Source organism: Euphorbia lathyris, chromosome 5, assembly GCF_963576675.1.
Source record: "Euphorbia lathyris chromosome 5, ddEupLath1.1, whole genome shotgun sequence".
Taxonomy (NCBI): Eukaryota; Viridiplantae; Streptophyta; class Magnoliopsida; order Malpighiales; family Euphorbiaceae; genus Euphorbia; species Euphorbia lathyris.
Window position 1 is genome coordinate 70,986,116 of NC_088914.1, and position 21,318 is coordinate 71,007,433.

Below are 21,318 nucleotides of genomic sequence, written 5' to 3' on the forward strand. Positions count from 1 at the left end.
GTCTTCTTCTAGGTCAACCTCTGAGCTTTTTAATTTGACCCCTCCTCCCGAAATTCTGGTTAGTTTTAGTTGGACCACATCATCATCGGAAAATTCATCTTCCTTCGAGGACACAGCTTGCTCCGATTTAGCTGAGTTACGTAACTCGGCGTGTAATCGCTACCAAACTCGTTCTACTAGGAGTCAAATTCATTCTTCTCCGGCCACCGGAGCCACGCCGGCAGTAGGTTTTAGGCGTTCTTTAGGAACAATGGCCTCTTCCTCTTCCCAACCTAGAAAAAAGAATCCCCGAGCGGAGTCCACTTTGTCTCACATGAGTGCCGTGGATCTGGCGGATCTAGCGATTCGCTTCCCATGGATCAATAATTATGAGACTCAATTAGCGGCGGCTCATCAACGTCCCTCCTGTCCGCCAAGTGGCTTTTTAACTGTGTATTGTAGTCACGTGGAGAGAGGATTCCGACTTCCTCTTCCCAAGATGATGGCGGACATCCTTTCCTATTTTGATATCACCGCCAGCCAACTACACCCTAATGGCTGGTTGGATATTGCTTTAGATTGCTATCTAGCCTCGAACTTAGGGGTAGTATACACTGGACGGATCTTTAGAGCTTTTCACAAACCGTCAAAGTGAAAGTCAGAGTCGTTTCTTACTTTTGCAAAATTTGGAGTGTATTCGCCATTCAGTGGCAAAATGTCCAATGTCCACTGTTGGGATGAGAAATTCTTCTACGTGAAGATTAACGAGGGCGAATCACTGGGTTTTCCAACATTCTGGAATCCCAAACCTCTGCATATGGCGGGTGATATGCGAATATTGACGGCAAGTGATGAGGTAGTGGCGGACCTCATGAAGAGTGTCAAGGCGGACGCCTGGACATATGCGGATGCTTTAGCCTTCATGATGAGCGATATTCCCCTAATTCACAAAGATGGGGACAAGTTCATTTACTCGAAGATTACACAGTTTGATCAAGGTAACTTTGTTTTCTTCTTGAGCCTTGATTACTTTATTGTTTTCTTTCGCAGGGGTTTATCTAAGGCCAATCATGCTCTTGCAGAGAAGCGTAGGAAGTTGCTGGAGGATGAGGCCCGCAAGAAAGCTCAAGTGGCGAATCCTCAAAAGGACACAGGGAAACGTCTGGCGGATGCAACGGTCGATCCGCCTCTGAAAAGGAGGAAGCCTGCAGCTTCTGGTGGTTCCAAATTTATGGCGGACGCCATGAGATCCGCCATGCCTGCGGGGGAGATGGAACAAGTAGGTCGCCTTTAACTTTTGCCCATTCGTTATGTTTAGAATTTAAGTTTTGATCCTTGCTTCTCCGTGCAGACGGCGAAGCCTGACCTAGGCAAATACTGGTCCGCTAAGTATGGGGCAGAGGGATCCTTAGAGAATGAGTCTGTTATCAATGACTTGGATGAGGCTCTAGGCCAGTTGGGCGAAGTGCAAAGAAATCAGAATCAGATTCCCGGATCGATTCATGCGCAAAAGGGGAAGACTGAGCTTCTTACGGTAGGTCCCCTTATTAGAAAGGAACTTTGATAGAAAAAGCTATACCTTTGTTCTTTCATTTTTGACGAAAGGGTTTGCCTTTGACAGATGTATACTCTCATTCGTGCTATGGAGACGGAGCTCCTTCAAGGTGTGGTGGATAAGGCTACCATAGATAGGCTGGAGAAGGAAATAGCCGATGCCAGGGCGAATATAGCATCCGCCACGACTGCCATGGCCCTCAAGGATGCCGAGATAAAGAAGCTGAATGAGAAGATTGAGGCTGATGCCAAGGAGCTCGAGAATGCTGTAGGGGAAGCTGAGTACATGGCTGGCGAGCAGGCTTTCTTTTACGGCGAACTGATCATGGCGTATGTCTCGCTGGCGCATCCTGAGATCGATTTCACAGATCCGCAATTCGCCGTTCCGGAGCCAGAAGATGTTCTTAAATTTAACAAAATTCCTGACATCAAGGAATACCTCCGAGACTATGTTTGGAAATGGATGAAGGGACCCATTGAAGAAAGCAAACCTGCCACCAGCGTCCCGCTAGTGAATCTTGAAGAAGTGCCCCCGAAGTCTGGTGAGGAGCCGATAACCGATGGCGTCGTTCTTCGTGGGGAAACACTTTCTGTGGAAAAGGAAGTCCCCTTGGCGAGCGTATCCAAGGCTGTCGAGAAGGAAGCCTCTCAAACAGATGCTTCTCAAGCGGGTGCTTTTGGCAAGAAGAATGTTAAGGAGGATGCTCCTATGATTACTTGATGTCTTTTTTGTTTTGTAAAACTTGTTAAGTACAATTTTTTTTAATCCTCATGGTAGCTACTTGTTTTACTTTTACATTTGCGTAAGTAAATATATAAGTGTCTAGGATTTATTTTGGAGTAGGTGGCCAGCCATACTCCATTGTGCGAACCTTTGTGAAGGTTTGAAGCTGTTTTATTCCTTTAAAGGAAGTAAAGCTGCCTTCAGGGATCATCTTGCGACCTATCTTTGAGGTGAAGTGATTCGCCTAGAGGACTTTGTAAACCCTTTTTTGGAAAGGGAGTAAGAGAGTGTAAAGACCTTGCGTCCAAGGATCGTTTTAACTCTATCTCGAATGGGGGTCCTCTAGAGATGGAACCGCCTATGAGACTTGTCCTCTTATCTTTGAGGAGAAAAAGTAGCTATAAGATAGCAGTACTTTCTCAATGTGGAGAGCGTTGGATGCCCCCCTTCTTTTTAAGACTGGAATATTTATATTGCTGCAATAAATTTTTTAAAAAGAACATAGACAATAGAACAAATGATGTTTATTGATAGGAGAAATGCCTTATTACAGCAAGTAGGTCTTATGTGTGAGCCTCGTTAAAACCTTTAATAAGAAAAACCACATGGGAAAAAAGCTTACTAAAGGAAAAAGAGTACTCAAGACCGTATGTACATCTTATTTTCTGACAAAGTATTTGCGGAGATTTTGGAGGTTCCACATGCGTGGTAATGTGTTCCCTTCCATGTCTTGAATCTTAAATGTGGCGAACCCAATCTTGTCTACTATTTGATATGGTCCCGTCCAGGTGAGCCCTAGCTTGCCCTTCCCTTCTCGAGACTGGATTTTGTCCGCCTTGCGAAGCACAAGGTCTCCTACATTCAGGTCTACAGGTTTGGCATTTTTGTCATGGTAAGCGGCGATCCGCTACTTGTATGCCGCCATACGTACATAAGCCTTGTCTCTTCGCTCCTCCACTTGATCAAGACTCTCTGTTAGTCTGTGGTTGTTGGCCTCCTCGCAATAAAATGCAACTCTATCACTTGGGACTAGTATTTCAACCGGGATCACAGCTTCCACGCCATGAGAAAGGGCAAATGGTGTCTCTCATGTGGCCGTTCTAGGAGTGGTGCGATACGCCCATAAGACGCTTGTCAACTGATCCGCCCACTTCTTATCATGTTCCCCCAATCTTTTCTTTATTCCTTTTACGATCGTCTGATTCGTAACTTCAGTCATACCGTTGGATTGAGGATAATAAACGGAGGCGAATCTGTTCAAAATGCCCAATTTCTCACAGAAAGTTTTGAATTCGTCACAGTTGAACTGTGTTCCGTTATCAGTGATGATGGTGTGGGGTACGCCATATCTTCCTACGATATTGTCTTTGACAAATTCTACCATTCGTTCGGCTGTGATGGAGGAGACAACTTCGGCTTCTACCCACTTGGTGAAGTGATCTACTGCCACTACCACATACTTCCTCTGTCTACGAGTTGGAGGAAACGGTCCAACGATGTCAATTCCCCAGATGGCAAAGGGTCGCCCTTCAATGATAGGTCTCTGGAGATGTTTGGCCGTGTGTGATTCGTTCGCATGAATCTGACAACTATGGCATGATTCCACCAATTTGTGTGCATCAAGCTCGGCAGTGGACTAATAAAACCCTGCTAACCTGGATTTTTTTACGATAGTGGCGGATGCCTCATGGGCCCCACATGATCCCTCGTGCAGCTCCTTGAGGACCTGTTGTCCCTCTTCCGGTAGAATGCATTTTAACCATGGATGGCTAAATGACTTCCTATAGAGGCAATCATTGATCATGGAGAAATAGGCCGCTTTTCTAACGATCCGCCGAGCCTCCTCCTTATCGATGGGTAGAGCTCCCTCTGACAAATACTGGCGAAGGGCTGTCCGCCAATCATCTTCTACCGTTGTGAGTAGAGATACTTCTTCGGAGACAAATGCCGGAGCTACTTTAACCTCAAAGGGACACTGCGGATCTGTCTAGCTTTCCTCACTGGAAGCCATTTTTGCTAGGTGGTCGGCTTCAGTGTTTGATTCTCGGGGCACATGGACCAATTCCCATTTGGTTTCTTTAGCTTCGAGGTGGTCCAGCAACTTTTTGACCTCGGCAACGTATTTGGCCAGAACGTCATCCTTCACCTCATAATTTTTTATCACTTGATTGACCATCAACTTGGAGTCACTATAGATCACGATCCGCTCGGGAGTGATTTCTTTAAGCAGGCGTAACCCTAATATTAGAGCCTCATATTCTGCGGCATTGTTGGTGGCATGGAAATCCAACTTCGCTGCGTACCGTAATTTTATGTATTGGGGGCCTTTGATCACGATACCTATGCCAGCTCCCTCCGCAGAGGAAGCCCCATCCGTGTACATCGTCCACTCCTCTACTTGAGATTTAGGGAGATTCACCCCTTCTTCTGTGAATTCGTTCACAAAGTCTGCCAAGACCTGACTTTTTAAGGCGGTCCTGCTCTCATATCGCACATCAAATTCTCCGAGGCGAATTGCCCATTCCATCAATCTCCCTGAAGTGTCCGGCTTTTGCAATACCTTTCTCATGGGTATATTCGTACGAACTATGACTGTGTGGGCCTGGAAGTATGGCCTAAGGCGGATTGCCGTGGTGACGACGGCCAGAGCCATTTTATCAAGTTTAGAATACCTGGTTTCAGCATCCTTCAATACTTTGCTCACATAATAGATAGGATACTGCTGGCCATCCTCTTCTCTTATCATGACTGTGCACACAGCTTTCTCCGTAAATGAGACATACATGTAGAGATTTTCACCTTTTAGAGGTCGGCTCATCATGGGCGGTTCCGTGAGAAACCGCTTGACCCCTCGAAAGCCCTTTCACAATCCTCATTCCACTCGAATGCCTTTTGCTTCTTGATGACTTCATAAAAGGGCTGACACCTACGAGCTGAATAGGAAATAAACCTGCCCAAGGCCACGATCCGCCCGTTGAGGCGTTGCACTTCCCTGATGTTCCGCGGTGCCTGCATTTCCAGAACGGCCTTAACTTTGTCGGGATTTGGGCTCACTCCTTTTTCGCTAATCATAAATCCCAGGAACTTTCCATATGTTGCCCCAAAAGTACATTTTTCCGGGTTTAGCTTAATATGGTGGCGTCGGAGTACGGCCAGTACCTCCCTTACATCATCAGCATGCTTTTCCACAGTGGTGCTTTTGATGATCATGTCATCCACATAGACAGAGTAGTTATCACCTTTGCTTTCCGCGAGTATTTTGTTCATCATCCGCTGATAGGTGGCGCCTGCGTTCTTAAGCCCAAAGGGCATGACCTTGAAGCAATAAGTGGCTTGGTGAGTCACGAACGAGGTCTTGATTCTATCCGAAGGCTCCATGGGGATTTGATGATAACTCGACTTCACGTCTGTGAAGGAATACATAGCATGTCCAGCGGTTCCATCTACGAGTATGTCAATACATGGCAAAGGATAATTGTCCTTGGGACAAGCTTTATTGAGATCCGTAAAGTCGATGCACATGCGGTAGGACCCGCCTGCCTTCTTCACCAAAACGACGTTCGCCAACCATTGTGTATAAAGGACCTCTTCAATGGCGTCCGCTCGTTGGAGCTTGGTGATCTCTTCCTCTATCACCTTCTGCCTTTCAAGGCCATGGTTTCTCCGTTTCTGAGCTACGGGAACTGCATCTTTGTCGATGTTAAGTTTGTGAGTGATCACGTCTGGACTGATCCCTGGGAGGATCTCATCTTTCCATGCAAAGACGTCCTCCGCTTTATGGAGAACTTTGGTGATTGCTTCTTTAACTTCACCTTTGAGCCCTTTAGCCATTCGGACCTGCTTTTCGTCCGCCATGAGGTACATTTCAGTCTCGCCCAAGGCCATTGTGACGAGTTCCTCTTCATCTTCGTCCTTAGATTGGGGGCGGATCATTAGTGATGCCGAATATGTCTCATGAGCCATCTTTTGGCTCCCTCTGATCATTACGCCTCCCTTGGTCATAGGGATGTAAAGAGTTAAGTGGCGTATGGAGATGAGGGCAGCTGCCTCAGAGATAAAGGGCCGTCCGAGGATAATATTATAGGCTAACTGACCGTCCAAGATAGAAAATTCTAGATCACCTCTCCAGATTTGATCTTCATTTGCCAACTCACAATCTAATGTTACTTGGCCTTTTGTCTGAATGGTGTGTCCTGTTACCCCCAGGATATCCACTACAGTTGGTTCTACTTGGACTGGATCAACCTTAAGTTTGGCGAAAGCTCCTCTTGTGATGACATTGCATGAGCTCCCGGTATCAATCATCACCCTTTTCATCTCCCAGCCTTCCATCATCATAGTAATGACCAAGGCATCTGCATGAGGAGAGATCTCTGGTCCTGAATCCGCAAATGGGCGATTCAGCGATGTCCTGTCAAGAGCAGTGGTTCTTGTCTTTTTCAGTACTGGTTGATACCCAGGTCCGCCTGCTATGATATTGATGGTCCCCTTTCCTTTCTTCTTCGGGTCATCCTTGGATCTATCACCATCGCCCTTTTTGCCATCGTTTTGGATGAACCGATCCAATTTGCCTCTCTCAATGAGACGCTCTATTACTCGAGCTAACTCCCAACATGCATCTGTGTCATGGCCATTTTTCCTGTGATACTTACAATAATTTTTAGGATTTTTACCAGTATTGGTATACTCCCCCCCTTTTGGTTCAGGGTATGAAATGCTCCGCTTGTGTTGACTGTTCTCAATCCACATAAGCACTTCACTTTTGGAAGCATTGAGAGGTGTGAAGGAGGTGACAAATGCCGATTTGTTTTTAGAACCTCTTCGCCTACCTCGAGAGGAGGAATCCTGATGTTTGTCCTTTTCCCTATCTCGATGACGAGATTCGCTTTTGTCCCTCCTAGGCGGAGATGCTGATTCACGTCGAATGTCATCTACCTCCATAAAGTCCTTGCAGCGCTCTATTAGTTCTGCCATGCTGGTAGGCTTCTTGCGAATTAGATCCTCCTGTAAACTCTTACAAGTGGTATTTTTTACCAGAGATTCCACTGCCATGGAGATATCTACATCCACAATTTGTATACACAATTTGTTGAAGGAGTTTATATAATCTCGAAGGGATTCATTCGCCTTCTGCTTTAATTCAAAGAGCTTCCTGGATTTGACCACTAGAGGGATACAGCCAGTGAATTTAGCGCAAAATTCTCTGCTTAGTTGGTCCCAACTATCTATCGAGCCAGGTGGTAATGATTGGAACCAGCCGTACTCGGGACCTCCTAACGTGGTGACAAACATTTTGCACAGCACTGGCTCAGTTGCACGGTTGAGGCGAAGCAATATTCGGTATTTTCGGACATGGGCCTCTAGGTTGTCAACATCCGTGTATATGGCAAGATTTGGTATTTTAAAATGCCTATCCGTTTCTTCTGCCTCAATCCAAGCCGTGAAGGGCGAATCTCGATTGGCGAACGGATTATGCCTGGCATTCTCCTCATTCATGTGAAGCACCGCAGCTCGAACTCTATCGTCAAAATTCTCCGGATCCACCCTTGGGCGACCCCTCCGTGGAGATCTGCTTGGAGAAGATGATGAACTAGATCCCGAAGATGGATCTGAAGGTGATCGTCCGCCATGTCCGCCTCCATTTCCACGTCCGCCACTTCCTCCACCTCCACCTCCTCCACCCGGGGGAGCCTGACCGTTACCCCCTCCAGAGCCTCCTGAAGGAATGTGTCCATCATTCCCGTGGTGTGGTGGTGGTGGCTCGCTTGGATGTGGCGCGTCTACTGGCCTTTTGCTCTGTCTACGCCCAGTAGGTGGGGGTGATCTGCCCCTGCGGGAGGATCTCGATCTTCGGGGCGAGGGCGATTCGGACCGCCTACTTTTCTCTTTTCTATGCTTTTTGTGTTTTCGCCCTTCCGATCCACCCAAAGAGAGATTTGACCGTGGTCGCCTTGGGATACCTGATCCGCCCAGATTGATCCCATGGCTAGTAGATCCGCCAGCAAGAGTTTGATTGTTCCTTTGACTTCCTCCTGCGCCAGCAGGGAATAACTCTCGATTGATCGATCGTTCTCCCAACGCCGCCGTGGTAGTTACTATAGATTCTGTATTGTGGGCTTGGAGAAACAAAGAATTGTGGGCGTTTGGTCCTAGATTCATCTAGGGCCAAGAAGATATCGTAGATGAAGGCGCTAAGCTCCAAACCGGAGGAATGGTCATGAACGACCGTAGGCGGTCACCTGTTTCAGAGCCAAACTTTTCCCCTATAGCTTCTGCACACATGTTGATGAATGCGTCCGGGGGCATACTACTTTCAGCTTGTGTTGTGGGAACATTCGAATCAGTGCGGCCAGCACTACTTATTGGCGGTGTTTCAACCCCTGAGGAGGGGTTATGATCTCCATTTGTCATATTTCTTATAACCGTGAATGAAAACCCTTTATTTGTTTAAGGATTCCACGCTCACCGCACCAATTGATGACAAGTAGAGAAATTCTGATCAACTTTCGTCCCTGTGGGGGCGTCGTTGGGTTCGACGAGGGGAAGCTCCGATGCCAAAGTCAGTAAGGATGAACAAAAGGGCAAACTGAATTGACAAAGGGTAAGGGAATGTGTGTGTGTACCTGGATAGCCTGAGACGTAGGCTATATATAGCTAGAAAGTTGTAACCTTCAGTAACTAGAAAGTCTCCATTAATGTTCCATTAATGGCGGTTACAAGTTATCCTTAAGCTGGCGGTTAGCTAATTGATAGCTCATTAATGGTCTTTATGGCCAGGTCGGCTCAGCCGCTATAATGGCGAATAAGTGTCCAAGGAGATTCGCCTCATAGGTTCGCCGGCGGGTCTCTTTTAATGGGCCCTTGGAGATCCGGTGATCCGCCAGGCGGATCTCGTCAATACGCGGCGTTTCCTTAGGTGAATATCCCCCTAAGTCCTCGGGATAATATCTCAATGTTATCAATATATATATAATTTTTTTATTTATTTTTATACATAAATTATATATATAATTATATATATATATATATATATATATATAAACCCACCTATATATAATTTTTTATTTTATATATAGGTGGATTTATATGGATTGAATTTGGGATTTGATATTTAAGCCCGATCCTTGTCTGGCCAGAGCCTGTCTAAATTAATAGCGGATTGGACTAAACATTTTTACTTAAAAACCGGATAGATCCGATCCATGACCATATATTAACAGGTGCAGTAGGAATGACGCTTGTTAATGCTTAAATAGAAAAGGTTAAAAAGGCTTATTGATATTTTTATGTTTGTCCTGATATGAATGCATTTATTTTAAATGAAAACCTTTTTTAAAATGAAACTAATCCATCTTTATTTTACCAAAGTCTATATAGTTTTTAGAGAATTATGAAAAACAATTTCTTTTTTAATTAATAAAGATAAGTATTATATTACTGTACATAAATAAGATGTATTATTTCACTCAAATTAAATGACAAACAACATAATTCAAAAAAATTTGACAAATAACATATTGTGTCAAACCCGACCTAAAATTAAGATCAGATAAGACGGTGAGACATTACCAGTGACTTATTATATAAACCAGTAGTAGTATCTCTCAAATAAGGCGAAAAATCAAAGCGAAAACCAAATTCTGATTTAAAGCTAAAATGACCAACATATGTCGTTTCCAGCATAACTTTTTCATACGGAGTCCGATTAAGGCGATTCAAAAACCCCTGAAAACGTAAGATAATAATAAAGAACTTTCATTTAGGACTCCATGACAGATTCAACCTATATCTGGTCGAAAAATGCATCACAAGGTTCAGGTACGAATCTGATTTTCCAGCATCACCTAAATAGACAAGTTATGACTTACTCATAACTCATATCATACTACTCCACAAATTCTCATTTTCAGCTAATTATATATATATATATATGTAGACAATACATATCAAACAAAAGGACACTACCAAAAACAAGTTATACAAGTGTCCTTATACTATCCACATATATGTACATGAACAAAATGGATGCAATACCCTAGAGACGACTTGCACCTCGTAGCTGTAACCGAACCTTGCCCTAGGATCGAGTACCCCTCTCGGTACCTTGCACTTCTTCGCCTAAAACAAAACATTAAAAACATTTGGAAAACATGAGACAAAAATCTCAATAAGAAACTATCAGCTATAAAAATCAACTTTACTTAACATAACTACATATATATACATTTATAAATGATTTAATCAAAACCTTGTAAAATATACTCAAAACTAAAGTTCATAATAGAATCAATGTACTAAACCAAAAACCAAAAATATATAATCTTGTATCCATTCTTGAGTTCATCCCCTTATCATTCAAATCACAATTCACAACATATACGAGACGTCTCTTAACATTGCCTATCCCATATGGTCTTACCCAACACTTCTCTGCCATACCCAATAGGTCTTCAAACTGTGTACACAGGCCATATTTCTCACTAAATATGGTCTTTAAAATTAAATCCACCATACCGTACTACTCTCAATGGATACCAAACATTTAATTCCATATATATATATATATATATAGATTGAAACCAAAAACATATATGTATATATGTATATACTTCACTTGATCATAATCAAGTTCACAAGTGTTCAATTCTCCAAAATATCAATCATTAATCAAATAAATTTTCCAAAATTAATCAACCAACGAAACCTCAAATCAATATAACCCAGTAAAATCTGTAATTCACATTTAAACATAGTCAATAGTTCATTTGAACTATAATTTCACAATAAAAAGCAAGATTGTGAAAAACCTCAATTTTACAAAATTTCGGCATAACCCTAAAATATCAATTTCTGGAAATTCTTTGATTATATATATATCTATATACATAAAACTCAAAATATAGTTGATAGTTACTTACCTTAGCTGCTAATTGAAGAAAATACACCCGTTCAATTCTCCTCTAAATCAGTCTAAGACGTTTTCCCTCCAAACGCTTCCGAAACTCAAAAACTCTTTGGTTAGGATTTAGATCTATGCCTAAGGATGCTATAGTTTAAGTTTCAAGTGATTTGGACAGTCGAATCTCCGTAAATCAAAGAAACGGTGGAGAAACGGTCGAAGAACGGCGAAGAACGGATAAAAGAAAAAGACACAGAAAAGAAAAAGAAAGAAAAGGAGATGCTCGACACATTCTGGAACAATTTGGGATTTATATCCCAAATTTGGCAAATATCCATTTTGGTCCTTCATCTTTATATAATCTTTTAAAACTTACCCTAAACTTTTAATTTACACCTAAACCCATCGAATTAACTCCAAATTTTTCCTATAACACCAAATAAAAATCACATACCCCATAATTATAATATATATCAATATCTAGGTATAAATTCTAGAAATTTAGACACGGACGTGACAATTCTCCCCACCTTAAGAAATTTCGCCCATGAAATTGTACTTACCCGTCTAGGTGAATAAATGGGGATATTGTTGTCTCATATCCTCCTCTCTTTCCCAGGTTGCTTCCTCACGAGAGGGTCTGTGCCACATGACTTTAACAAGTGGTATGGTTTTGTTCCTGAGGACTTTCTGTTCTCTAGCTAAGATAGCTACTGGTTCCTCTTTATAGGACAAGTCTTCAGACAATTCAATCGGCTGCTCTTGAATGATGTGATTCGGATCACTCATATACCTCCGTAGCATTGAAATATGGAATACATCATGTATATTAGAGAGATTCTGAGGCAATTGTAATCGATATGCAACTGGTCCAACTCTTTCCACAACTTCATATGGACCAATGAATCTAGGACTCAACTTCCCTTTCTTGCCAAACCGAAGTAAACCCTTCCACGGTGATACTTTCAGAAATACTCTAACTCCCACATCATATTCAATTGGTCTTCGTTTCAGATCTGCATAACTCTTTTGTCTGTCTTGTGCTTCTTTTAACTTATGTCGTATGATTTGCACCTTTTCTGTTGTCAACTGCACTATTTCAGGCCCTAATAACTGTCTCTCGCCTACTTCAGACCAACATAATGGAGTTCTACATCTTCTTCCATATAAGGCTTCATAAGGTGCCATATCAATACTAGATTGATAACTATTATTATATGCAAACTCCATTAAAGGCAAATGTACATCCCAACTACTTTGAAAATTCAAAATGCTAGCTCTCAGCATATCTTCCAAAGTTTGAATGGTACGCTCACTCTGACCGTCAGTCTGTGGATGGAAAGTTGTACTGAAATTCAATCTTATGCCTAATGCATCTTGAAAACTAGGCCAAAACCTTGATGTAAAGCAAGGATCCCTGTCAGAAACAATAGAAACTGGTACACCATGAAGTCTAACAATCTCCTTGATATACAACTGTGCCAGCTTCTCTAAAGAAAAATTTACTTTCACCGGAAGAAAGTGGGATGATTTTGTTAATCTATCCACAATTATCCATATAGAATCATTACCATGTTGTGTACGAGGTAATCCACTGACAAAATCCATTGTAATATGTTCCCACTTCCATTCAGGAATAGGAAGTGGTTGTAAAGTACCAGCAGGTTGTTGATGTTCTGCTTTGACTTGTTGGCAACTTAAACATCTACCCACATATTCAGCTATCTCCCTTTTCATTCCTTTCCACCAGAAATGCTCTCGAAGATTTCTGTACATTTTAGTACTCCCAGGGTGCATTGCATATGATGAATCATGAGCTTCTTCTAATATCTCCTTTTTGATATCATGAACATTGGGAACACACATTCTGTCTCCAAACATTAACATGCCATCTTCTGTTACTTTATATTCAACCTTCTTCCCCTCGCTAACGTCTTTTCTGATTTGTTCTAAAAATTTATCTTGATTTTGAACTTCTTTAATTCTATCTCGAAGAATCGGTCTCACCTTCAACATTGCACATAATACTGCCTCATCTCTATAAACCAGTTCAACATTCAAAGCTCTCATATCAAGCAATAAAGGCATTCTCACCGATTGTATATAGCTCAAACTTCCAATGTTCTTGCGACTCAAAGCATCAGCTACAACATTAGCTTTACCAGGATGATATTCAATAGTCAGGTCATAGTCTTTCAATAACTCAATCCATCTCCTTTGCCTCAAATTCAATTCCTTTTGAGTCATTATGTATTTCAGACTTTTATGATCAGTGAATATTAGACACTTTTCACCATAAAGATAATGTCTCCAAATCTTTAAAGCAAACACCACGGCAGCTAATTCAAGATCATGTGTCGGGTAATTCAATTCGTGTGGCCTTAATTGTCGTGACGCATAAGCAATAACTTTATCATTCTGCATCAATACAATCCCGAGACCTTGCTTTGATGCATCACTGTACACTGTATAACCTTCACCCAATATAGGTAGTGCTAACACAGGAGCACTAATAAGTCTTGACTTTAATATATCAAAACTTTCTTGACATTCAGGTGTCCACTCAAATTTAACACCCTTCCGCAGTAATCGTGTCATCGGACAAGCTATAAGTGAGAATCCTTTTACAAATCTTCTGTAATAACCCGTTAAACCCAGAAAACTATGTACTTCATGTACATTCGACGGTGCTTCCCAATTAGTTACAGCTTCAACTTTCTTAGGATCAACTAAAACTCCCCTAGCTGATACCACATGACCTAAGAACATCATTTCATCAAGCCAAAACTCACATTTGCTAAATTTTGCATACAATTGTTTCTCCCTTAGAATCTGCAAAACTGTTCTCAAATGCTTACTGTGATTTTCCTTATCTTTAGAATACACAAGAATATCATCGATAAACACAATCACAAATGTATCTAAGTAAGGTTTAAAAATCCTATTCATAAGGTCCATAAAAGCAGCAGGTGCATTAGTTAATCCAAATGGCATAACCAAAAATTCATAATGCCCGTATCGAGTTCTAAAAGTTATTTTCTGAACATCCTCTTCCCTGACCTTCAATTGATGATACCCAGTTCTCAAGTCAATTTTTGAAAATATGGTTGCTCCTTGCAATTGATCAAACAAATCGTCAATTCTAGGTAATGGATACTTGTTTCGAATAGTAACCTTGTTCAGTTGACGATAATCGATGCATAACCGCATTGTACCATCCTTCTTTTTTACAAACAAAACTGGAGCTCCCCATGGTGATACACTAGGTCGAATATATCCCTTATCCAATAACTCCTGCAACTGCACTTTCAATTCTTTCATTTCTGCCGGTGCCATTCTATATGGTGCAAGTGATATAGGAGCAGTACCAGGCTGCAAATCAATTGCAAACTCTACTTCTCTTACTGGTGGTAACCCTGGTATTTCATCCGGAAAGACATCTGGATACTCATTCACAATTGGCACATCTTCTAATTTGGGAGATTCTTTATTACTATCTACAACATATGCCAAGAAAGCGTCACATCCCTTCCTTAGCATTTTCATAGCTGTCATAACTGTGACTATACTTCTACGTACACCTCTCTCACCATGAAACACATATCCCTCTCCACTAGCTAATACTAGATTAACTTTCTTTTTAGAACAATCTACCATTGCTTGATATTTAGATAATGAATCCATGCCTAAGATGACATCAAATGTTTGCACCAGCAAAGGTATCAAATTCACGTGTATAGAAGACTCTCCTAGTTTCATCTCACAATTAGGATACACATGTGTACATACTAAAGATTCTCCCATAGGCATGCTAACAGTTAAACGTTCTGGCATAAGTTTTGACTCCCAAATTATATCAGACATAAATAATGGAGACACAAAAGAATGTGTAGCACCAGGATCAATAAGCAGATAAGCATCTTTTCCAAATAAAGAAATCGTACCAGTGATAACTTCTGCAGATGCAACAACTTCTTGTGGAGTCATAGCAAAAGCTCGAGGTTGAGTTGCAGCTCTATCTGACTGATTACCCTGATTCCTAGCTCCTTGAGAAGTATTACCAGCTCCTCTTCCCATGTTAGTGCCTCTACCATTACCCCGATTATTTCCTCTCCCAAACAAATTACCTCTACTTCCTCTGTCAGTCTGTAATCCTCTACCCCTTCCAGCTCTGTTCAATTTAGGACAACTAGTACGTACATGTCCTTCCTCACCACACTCATAACAAATAATTCGTCTATGTGGTTCAGTTGTCCTCCCTGTAGGACAATCCCTCCTTAAGTGACCACTTCCGCCACACTGAAAACACTGTAAAGCTCTCTTTCTGCATTCACCTGAATGAAATTGCCCACACTGACTGCACTTTAAAACATTACCACTACTAGCAATTGAAGGACTGTGTGAAGCTTGGCTAAAAGTATCAGGTGCTCGAAAAGTACTACGATTCACAAATGCTCCTCTTGAAGCCTGACTTTGTATCTGACTACCCCGAAACTGAGATGGTCCTCCTCTAGCAAACTTTGATCTCCCAAACTCCTCTTACTGCTTCTGACTAGTCTCAGATTCTAACTTCCCCTTTAACTTTTCTTTCTGTAATGCTTTCTCTACCCAGCCACGATAATGTACACCCTCGTATAAACTCAGCTCATTCTGATAAAATGCACTCAATCCATCCTTAAATCTCTCACATTTCACTTCCTCGGTAGGAAACCACTGACTAGCATAACGATATAAATCATCAAACTTGTCCACATACTCTTTCACAGCCATAGTCCCCTGTTTCAAATTAAAGAACTCATTTCTCTTCGCCTTCTGGAATGTTTCAGTCAGATATTCTCTCATGAATTCACGTTTGAAAACTCCCCAATTCAAACCTTCAGGATACAAACCCCTGACTCGAGTTAACCATGCATCTGCTGGTCCATGTAATAAACCAAACACAACCCTGACTTTATCCTCATCCCGTAACTGCATAGTACTAAAGGATTTTTCTGTAGCCTTTAACCAATTATCAGCTTCCTCAGAGTCAATTGTACCTTTGAAATCAAATGCCCCACAATTTTTAGCATCCTCTATCAGCTCACTGGGCCTTCTATGTGCTTCCCGTGTTTCCATCATGGTAACAAAAGCTTCAACTAAAGCTCGGGGTTCAAGTTGTACTACTTGTGGCATTGCGGCTTGTGGAGCCACATATGGTGCAGGTTGTTCAGCTGGAAGATTAACAGGTCGACGTGGAGGCAATGGTTGTTGTTGTCTTTGAGGTTGGTTAATGGGTGGAACTCTAGCATCAGAGGCTTCACTATCCCCTATGCCCTCAAGATCCCATCCTAACTCTCTTCTTTTCTCATCTCTACCACTACCTCTACCTCTATTTAGAGGCGGTCGGCCATGCGGTCGTCTCGGATGCATCTATATGATAAAGACACAATTATAATTATATGTAGATATATGCTATGCGTGATTGTCATGTGTGCAACACACGACTACCAATATTCACATTATATTACCTCTATATACACTTATGGATATAGATTAAACCCTTGCTCTGATACCAAAATGTCAAACCCGACCTAAAATTAAGATCAGATAAGACGGTGAGACATTACCACTGACTTATTATATAAACCGGTAGTAGTATCTCTCAAATAAGGCGAAAAATCAAAGCGAAAACTAAATTCTGATTTAAAGCTAAAATGACCAACATATGTCGTTTCCAGCATAACTTTTTCATACGGAGTCCGATTAAGGCGATTCAAAAACCCCTGAAAACGTAAGATAATAATAAAGAACTTTCATTTAGGACTCCATGACAGATTCGGCCTATATCTGGTCGAAAAATGCATCACAAGGTTCAGGTACGAATCTGATTTTCCAGCATCACCTAAATAGACAAGTTATGACTTACTCATAACCCATATCACACTACTCCACAAATTCTCATCTTCAGCTAATTATATATATATATATATATATATATATATATATATATATATATATATATATATGTAGACAATACATATCAAACAAAAGGACACTACCAAAAACAAGTTATACAAGTGTCCTTATACTATCCACATATATGTACATGAACAAAATGGATGCAATACCCTAGAGACGACTTGCACCTCGTAGCTGTAACCGAACCTCGCCCTAGGATCGAGTACCCCTCTCGGTACCTTGCACTTCTTCGCCTAAAACAAAACATTAAAAACATTTGGAAAACATGAGACAAAAATCTCAATAAGAAACTATCAGCTATAAAAATCAACTTTACTTAACATAACTACATATATATACATTTATAAATGATTTAATCAAAACCTTGTAAAATATACTCAAAACTAAAGTTCATAATAGAATCAATGTATTAAACCAAAAACCAAAAATATATAATCTTGTATCCATTCTTGAGTTCATCCCCTTATCATTCAAATCACAATTCACAACATATACGAGACGTCTCTTAACATTGCCTATCCCATATGGTCTTACCCAACACTTCTCTGCCATACCCAATAGGTCTTCAAACTGTGTACACAGGCCATATTTCTCACTAAATATGGTCTTTAAAATTAAATCCACCATACCGTACTACTCTCAATGGATACCAAACATTTAATTCCATATATATATATATATATATAGATTGAAACCAAAAACATATATGTATATATGTATATACTTCACTTGATCATAATCAAGTTCACAAGTGTTCAATTCTCCAAAATATCAATCATTAATCAAATAAAATTTCCAAAATTAATCAACCAACGAAACCTCAAATCAATATAACCCAGTAAAATCTGTAATTCACATTTAAACATAGTCAATAGTTCATTTGAACTATAATTTCACAATAAAAAGCAAGATTGTGAAAAACCTCAATTTTACAAAATTTCGGCATAACCCTAAAATATCAATTTCTGGAAATTCTTTGATTATATATATATCTATATACATAAAACTCAAAATATAGTTGATAGTTACTTACCTTAGCTGCTAATTGAAGAAAATACACCCGTTCAATTCTCCTCTAAATCAGTCTAAGACGTTTTCCCTCCAAACGCTTCCAAAACTCAAAAACTCTTCGGTTAGGATTTAGATCTATGCCTAAGGATGCTATAGTTTAAGTTTCAAGTGATTTGGACAGTCGAATCTCCGTAAATCAAATAAACGGTGGAGAAACGGTCGAAGAACGGCGAAGAACGGATAAAAGAAAAAAGACACAGAAAAGAAAAAGAAAGAAAAGGAGATGCTCGACACATTCTGGAACAATTTGGGATTTATATCCCAAATTTGGTAAATATCCATTTTGGTCCTTCATCTTTATATAATCTTTTAAAACTTACCCTAAACTTTTAATTTACACCTAAACCCATCGAATTAACTCCAAATTTTTCCTATAACACCAAATAAAAATCACATACCCCATAATTATAATATATACCAATATCTAGGTATAAATTCTAGAAATTTAGACACGGACGTGACATATTGTCATTCAAAAAAGCAGTAAACTGTCATTCAATTTCTATATCTATAAAACTCTTTATTCCCAAAACATAATTCGATGTCAGATACAACTTGAGTAATGACTTCCACTACATTCGCCTCATTTGGCATAAACCTTTGTGGCAGCCTATACTCAAATGATTTGTATCTCATCTTGTTATAGTTGTAGAATTTCTCATCGAACTTGATTTTTTGGAAATACCACCTTTCGGACCCAACTTGATCCAATTTGATGTTGTTTGCTTTCTTTGAAGTTTTTATTGACCTCCACAAGCCCTAACCACATTTTAGTAGCCCGAATGGTAATAAGTTGAATCTGTAGTTACTGGATTTGAGGTTCGATTTCTCATTCAGTCAAATTTAGCTTTTATTGATAGATGATTTATAAATTCCATAAACTACAGGTTAAATTTTGTGAAAATTAAAGTACACCAAATAAATTTACCAAAGACTAAAGTAAATGAGTCAAATGACAAATTGTGTTAATTATATGACCAAAATATGCCGCCTAAATTAAATTTTAGAAACCAATTTGAAAAAAATTAACCAAATACAAATACAAATACAGTAAAACCTCTATATAGGAATACTCTATATAAGAATAACCTCCAATTTGTTATAAAAAATTTCGGTCCCAACTTGGGCCGGTTATAAATAAGAATAACCTCCCAAATGTTAATTGTTATACATAATCCAAGTCCCACCTTTAGAAACTATACCTTTATATAGGAATAATTATGTAAATAATGTATATATGTATTAAGGATTTAAACAAAATTTATTAAAAAATTTAAAAATTATTGAGATTAAATATGAGTTGGCACACAAATTCCAACTTTAACTATAAATTCTTACCATTTTCCCATAAAACTCTTTTCTTTATGTATTGGAAACTAAACTCAAAACTCTTCCAATTCTTTAGGTATTGGAAATAAAACTCGTAGACTTGATATGCTAAACATTAAATTTATAAACTTTAAGTGTTGATTTTTTTTTTTGGGTACCAAACTCTATATAAGAATAACCTCCCAATTATTATACAAATTGTCCGGTCCCAAACGTATTCCTATATAGAGGTTTTACTGTACAAAAGTTAACTCGATTAGAAAGTCTCTTAAAATAAACATTTTGATTGGAATTCAATTCAATTGAATTCTATTTAGCTGATATTAATTTTTTTTAATAAAAATAGTTTTTAATTAATATCAAATTTTTTTAATTGTATCGAAAAGCTACAAGATGGTATACCATGGTGCATGTTGTTTGCAGATGATATTGTGTTGGTTGATGAGACGAAAGAAGGCGTGGAGAGGAAGTTGGAACTATGGAGATAAACTTTAGAATCTAGAGACTTTAAGTTGAGCCGAAGTAAGACGGAATATTTGGAGTGTAAGTTTAGCGGCGATAGGAGTAGGGAGGCAGAGACAATCACCCTAGATGAGAGAGTTGTTCAGGCATCGGATTGTTTCCGGTATTTAGGATCTATTATCCAAACGGATGGAGAAGTAGATGGAGATGTTGCTCATAGGATTAAATCTGGGTGGGCAAAGTGGAAGAGTGCTACGAGTTTCCTTTCTGACCCCGGCATGCCTAATAGATTGAAGGGAAAATTCTACCGCACGGCAATCAGACCAGCATTGTTATATGGTACGGAGTGTTGGGCAGTGAAACACTATCATATTCATAAAATGTCGGTGGCGGAGATGCGTATGTTGAGATGGATGTGTGGTCATACGAGAAAGTATCGGATGAGTAATGAAATAATTAGGACAAAAGTAGGGGTTACATCTATTAAGAATAAAATGAGGGGAAACCGAGTAAGGTGGTTTGGCCATGTAAGAAGAAGAACGCTTGATGTGCCGGTTAGGAGGACCGAATAGTGGCAAATGGATGTAGTGGTGATGGGTAGGGGAAGACCTAAGTAAACTTGGAGGAGGGTGATCGAGAGTGATATGAGTTTATTGGGGACTGAGGAAAATATCACTATACCATAAAACCCCTAATGCAACTCAATTTAAATTTGTTACTTGAAAATTGTTGCATAAAATGAGTTTATTTTGTCCATTTCAATAAAAATGTATTAATGTTGCATTTTTGTTACATTAAGCTTCAAACTCAAAAGATAACAAAAAAAATATGCAACAAAATAATAATTGTTGCTTGTATTTGTGACCTAATCCAACAATTTGTTTAAATTGTTAAAAAAAATAAGAAAAAATGAAAAATGCAACAAAAGTATAATTGTTGCATAGTTGTACTTTAATAATAAAAATGGTGAAATTTAATATGATTTTTTTAAATATTAATTTTTTTAATGAAGATGAAAAAATATTTTTTTATATAATAAGAAAATAATTTACGAAATATTTAATTGTATTTATAAAATTATTGTTACACTTTTATAAAAATAAGTAATAAAGTGATATATAATAATAAATTTAATTATATATAAAAAATGAAATGAAAAGCATTAAGGGTACTTGACTCAAAAAAAAAAACACTAAGGGTACTAATACCTCTTAAAGATTATTTTAAACTTAAATATTGTTTCCTTATTTAGATCATGTTTCAATATTGTTTTCTAGCCATTACAAAAAAAATGGAGAAAGTTAGTACTATAAATTATATAAAAAAAATATATATATTAATT